The 6,151-nt window shown below is 31.8% G+C and overlaps 1 pseudogene across 1 annotated transcript; it reads right to left on the reverse strand.

Annotated features, from left to right (window-relative positions):
* Positions 1-222: 222 nt before the first annotated feature.
* On the reverse strand, positions 223-1,174 carry LOC107139054 (annotated as a pseudogene). Its single transcript, XR_001503085.2, has one exon. The product of XR_001503085.2 is annotated as an SIN3-HDAC complex-associated factor-like (transcript).
* Positions 1,175-6,151: the final 4,977 nt, after the last annotated feature.

Raw genomic sequence — 6,151 nt, forward strand, 5'->3', positions numbered from 1 at the left:
TAAAGTATTAATTTTAATATGACTTATTAACAACATTCTGATGCAAATGAAATTCCATTTAATTATGTTCAATATTTGTTTTTTTCCCCTGAAATTCCCCTAATTTAATTCATTAGAAGGGGATTATTAAAAAAAAAAAAGACTTAAAGAGCACTTTACAGCAGCATTCAGCTTTCCTATGAAATACTCAGCATCTTAAATATTATGTACACTTCTTTTTTCTTTTAGTAAGCTAGACACTGGCTTCAAAGTTTATGGGACTGGAGGAAAAAATAACCCATTCAAAACTATTCTAGAAAATTGTCTTTTGGCAGAATAGCAGGTATCCAAGTTAAAAATAGTAAGGTCAGTTTGTTGCTTTGTGGTCTTTTCAAAATTTAAATCATTTGTTCCCCTTCTACATAAACCTCAGTCACCACTCCTGAGTGGAGATGGGCAGAGGTTCGGGCCCCTGCTCCTCTGGCTTCTCTACAGCTGTCTTCTTATTGCTGCAGCAAGGCTTGAATAGATGTGTGTCAATGACGACTTCTCCAAAACGGCCTTTATAGATAATCCCACAACAAATTTTCTGTCTTTTCCAGTAAGTAAGATCTAAAAAGGAAAAAACTAGTGTTCTATTAGAGCCAGAAGCCATTTCTTATCTGAGCCATCATCTGACTGGTTACTATAACAAGGAGATTGAGCTGGGGAGGCACTTGAGGTGGTACTGTGAGCATCAGAATTGTGACATTTAAATTCCTTCTGCAGTTTACTGATCTGGTTGCTTTTTATCCTGTTTCCAGATAGAGTTTTTACTTTCTTTGGTTTCAAAGTAGTCTTTAGACTAGGTCCTGCCCTTTCGTCTACCACATGATTCCAGTTTTTTGTGTTTTTTTTTTAACCTGCTGGTAACTTCTTCCATCTTTTCACAAGCAGAACACAGGCATTACAGATGTCTCCTGAATGAGTCTCATGCAACCCAAAACAGCTCTGGAAGTCCTTTTCATAACGTTTACTATCAGTGAATCGAGAACTGGAGGACTTAGCTCTGCAAATACAGCAACCTTCTATACTTCGGTACATCTTCGGCTTGTGAAAACCAAACATCTTTTCTTCTGGGAAAAAGCCTTCCCAAAACTGCCGATCCGCGCACAATAGCGTCCCCGAGGTGCGGAGTGCACACCAGGCCAACCCCCTCCAAGCGCTTGCTCCTCAACTGCCTTCAATATTTGTATTTTTTTAAATTACCAGAGAGAATAATCATCCTTTCATATACTTGGGAGAACTTTGGATTTCTACTTTGAAGAATCCTATTTCATAAAATCTGTTCTTTATTTCTATTAGGGTATTAGTCTTTTTTCCTTAGATATATATATGAATGCCATATATAAATTTGTATATATATATATATATATATATATATATATATATATATATTTATTTATATGAAATAGTAACCAATTATGGTTCATTGTTTTGTTAATTTATCTTCTACCTGTGTACAGCTTGACATTTCATTGTTTTAAAAGATCTTTTCATCCACTAGGGACTTTTTTATTCTTAATAGTAAAAGTGTATATATAAATATCAATCATAAAATGTTAAGAAATCTTTCTTACTTTGATTTCTTCAAAGTATTTTTCTGTATTTTCATCTAAATTTTAAGTCTTTTAATGTTCAGATATTTTAAAACTTTAAGAATTATTGTGCTGATATAAAATGATATTGTAATTTTATGATTTTAATTTTTAAATTATTTTTCTAATAGTTGATTTTTCTAGACATTTTATGAGAGATAATACTTTCTCCACTAATATCATGTCTCATGTCATAAACAAAGCAGCCTCCATGTTTCTTATCTCTTTATTCTGTTCTGTTGGTCTATTTGTCTCTTTTTCTATTGATGCTAAATACTTTTAACTGCTGTAGATTAAGAGTTAGCAAATGTTTTCTGTAAAGAGATAAACAATAAAGTCTGAGGCTTAGCCTAGTCTTTTTTGAGGTAATTTCAGAATTTAAGAAAAAAAATAGACACCCCCCCAGCCCATATACACACAAAGAGTTAGTCTACATTGTAATTTGTCTATTGCAGCACAGACATCCACAAAGAATAAGTAAAAGGTATATAAACGCAACTGTTTTCAAGTAAATATTTATTTATTTTATATAAGCCAGATAGGGCCCATGGTTGTCTGACTCCTGCTTTATATCACAATGTCATGATTTCATGATTTCATATCTTTATCTCGTTAATTGTTTATAAGCATGATTCATCAGTCCATTTATTCCTGTCTTTTATTAAATATTTAAACTTTTGTCCTTTTAATCATAGATCAATATACAACACACATTTTTTCATTTGTTATTGTTAAAGAGTTTTACAGTCGTTAATAATATTTGTTTCTATTTAGTTTTCTATATGATTATTGCTAGTGTGTAGGAATATTATTGAACATAGATGGCAAACTTGTTGAAGCTTTTATTTATGTTAGTATTTATCTTTAGATTCTTTTAAATTTTTATATAGACTTGTATTTTGTCTGTCAAAATTAGAGTATCATATCTTCTTTTTCAAATATTACATCTCTTTTTTCCTCTTCTTATTACTGCCTGACTAAACCTTGCAGAATGTAATTGAATATTGGTGACATTAGTGGGAATGTCTATCTTGTTCCTAACCTCACTGGAAATGTTTCTAAAATTTACAATAAAATGTATTTTCTTTCAAGGTAGCTTTCATATGGTAACAAAATAATATAATCTTCCTTTTTTTTGGTTAAAATATATAAAACATGTAAGCCTCTCTTTTAATAAGAAAATCACTTTAATTACAATAAAAAGATGAAGGAAATCCAGTTAGAATAAAGTATTTTGTTACTATATTCAGTTCTGTTATAAACTAAACTATGTCTTTGTGCCTAGAGAAGTAAAAACTATAGAATATTCATTTAACACAAATAGAGAACCTGCCTCTCAAATGATCAAGTTGAGATGAATTATTAACGTATTAACAAACTTATATTGTTTTGATCACTCTTTTAAATGTAAAAAAAATGGTTTTGATATTGAAATTGTCATTAGGAATTTGAATTCATCATTTTTAATTTCTACATGTGTATTAAGACAAAAACCTAGTCTTTTTTTGAGGTAATTTCAGAGTTTAAGAAAAAAAATAGATCCCCCCCCCACACAGCCCATATACACACAAAGAGTTAGTTAAGAAATACTAGTTCACATTATATCTGTTATTTTTCATATAAAAATATGATCAAGCCAGGCACAATGGTGCCCTCTTGTAATTCAAGTGGTTCAGGAGACTGAGGCAGGAAGATCACAAGTAGGAGGCCAGTCTCAGCAACTGAGCAAGTCCCTAAGCAACTTAGCAAGACGCTGTCTCAAAATGAAAAATAAACAAGGCTGGGAATGTGGTCCAGTGGTTAAGCACCCCTGGGTTAAATCTAAAGTACAAAACAACAACAACAACAACAAAAAACAAAAACCCACAATTATTTCTTTTTATTTTGTATTGAAAAATCTATAAAAATCCAGAATTCCTTTTATTTTTGAAAGAACATTTTAATATAATAATAAATATTCATTAAAAGAACATTTTAATATAATAATAAAGATTCATTTTATTTTTGCAAAATTTAAATAAAGTTAAGGGAATTTTTGATAACCTCTAATTCTCTGAATATTTCCAGCATATTATCATACCCCACTATAGTAGAGTATTTGGGATGCAAGAAGTTGTGTATTTTTATCATATCCTACCTTTTCTACAAGTTTTTAAATGTTTTATTACATTTTATGTTCACCTACTTTCATATTTCTTTGTTGTTGTTATTTTACATAAAGTAACATGAGGAATAATTTAACAATCAGTATCTTGACTTTCCTTTGTATATTACTTTTTTATGACTACTCCTAGGTACTTCTACTGTAAGTGAATATTATACCATTTCATGACTGCTCCCCCCACCTCACTTTTCAGCCTTGCTATAGTCCCGAACTTCGTCCTCTAATTCCTAATGCCAATATGACTGTGGCTTTCTGTTTGAATTCTAGCTGCCAATGTCACTGGCCTGGTCAGTACCCTCTGGCAAAAGGCCATGTGTACATGAATTTCATCCAGTGCAGTTTCTTTCTTTCATGGATTCACTTTCCTTCAGGTTCTGCTTGGTTTTGGTCACTCTCCACTGCCTTCAGGTAGTTGGTTTTTATATCTAGGGATGCATAACCTAAATTGAGCATGCTTGGAATTTGCTGCCCCTTAAATGCCTGCCTATATGAATATGTGTAGGCTCCCCACACAAAATCCCCATGCTTCATCCTTTGAGGCAGTATTGCCTTTCAGACAACTCCAGTGCTCTCCATACTCAATGTTGGTCATGCTTAGTAGCTTCTGGTCATGCTTAGTAGCTTCACATTCACCAAGAAGAGAATCCATTGCATTTGGTTAGGATACTGTCTTAAAGACTACTTTCTCAGGGAGACCTTCCCTGCTATTTAAAATGAGATTACATTTCCCACTTAGAGACTTTCTTTGCTCAATACTCTTCAATTATGACTTCAATCATAATTTTATTTCTATGTTGTACTTTTTGCTATGGCTCAAATATATCACCACAAATTCACATTTTGGAAACCTAATTCCCAAATTTATATGTTAATAATAATTGGAGGTGGGTTCTTTGAAAGGTAATTGGGGTCAGATAAGGTCATGAGGTGGGGCCCCATGATGGCACTAATTGGTTTATAAGAAGAGGAAGTAGGCCTGAGCCAACACACTTGCTGTGTCTTGTCGTGAGATACCTTCCACCAGGTTATGATGTTGCAGGAAGCCCACTACCAGATGCTAATACCATTCTCTTGAATTTCTCAGACTCCAGATCCATGAATGAAATAAACCTCTACTCTTTAGAAATTGCCTGTTCTCTTGTATTCAGTTACAGCAATAGGTAATGGGATAAGACACTCAATTACTTGAATATCTCCCCTGCTAAATTGCAAGCAGGGGAGAGAGATATCCATCTTATTGTTCTTTTCTTTAAAGCCAGTAGGTTAGAGCCATGCTCCTAATATCTGTGTGATCAGTATATATTGAATAAATGATGAGATTTCACTTTCTTTTAATCATTAAAGTTTTTCAGTATTTTTAAATTAGATTTTTCTTTCTACTTTCTAATAATCACTCTAACATTATGAGTGATAGGTACTTCCTATCTATTCCCTCCAAATTCACACTTTATAAGCTGTATAACTTAAGAGATTAATAGGCCAATTTATTATTATTTAACTTATTTTTAAGTCTATATTGATGGAATATTTGAATTACTAAATTGTGATCATCTTTTCATGTATCCACAGAGGTGATAGAATATAAAATCTTTGGTTACTCTTCTGTGTGATTATTTTTTACTGCATATACTTTATAGAGAAGTATAAAGTATATGCAGTAAATATAGGGATGAGGGATGGCAGTTCTAGTTATGGCAATAATTTTTGATAAAATCTCCTCAAGTTTATCTTTTAAAAAATATTTTTAGTTGTAGATGAACACAATACCTTTTCTTTCTTTCTTTCCTTCCTTCTTTCTTTCTTTCTTTCTTTCTTTCTTTCTTTCTTTCTTTCTTTTTCTTTCTTCCTTGAGGAATATGAAGTATTTTTCACATTTGCCCACCCCAAATATATTCATTTACAATAAAGTGTTAGAGAAAAATTATCATAAGAGATGTCTTACCCATTCTCTTATTTCATTATGGAAGAAAAAAACAATGACCAGAGATAACATCAATTTTAAAACAACTTTTAGAATAGGATGCATTTCTCTACTAATTACCTTTTAAAAAGCAGATTTGACTATCTGCCTATCAATTTCTCTATATATTAGGTAGTCCAGAAGTGTTTGAAATATCAAAACTTTTTTGAGAAAGGATGCTTTTTAATTCTCTAGTCAGAAGAGAAGGTGGCCTATAATATTTCATTCTGGGGAATTATATTTTTTTCAATGACCTACATCTATCTGATCATGTTTTAAATTTTAATTATGACTTTAATCAATAATTTCTAGCTGTATTATATTTTTTAAACACACAATCTTTTTTAATCTGGGGGTTAAACAGAGGGGTATTTTGCCGCTGAGCTACATACCCAACCTTTATATATATAT

The sequence above is a fragment of the Marmota marmota genome, unplaced genomic scaffold, assembly GCF_001458135.2.
Source record: "Marmota marmota marmota unplaced genomic scaffold, marMar, whole genome shotgun sequence".
NCBI classification, from domain to species: Eukaryota; Metazoa; Chordata; class Mammalia; order Rodentia; family Sciuridae; genus Marmota; species Marmota marmota.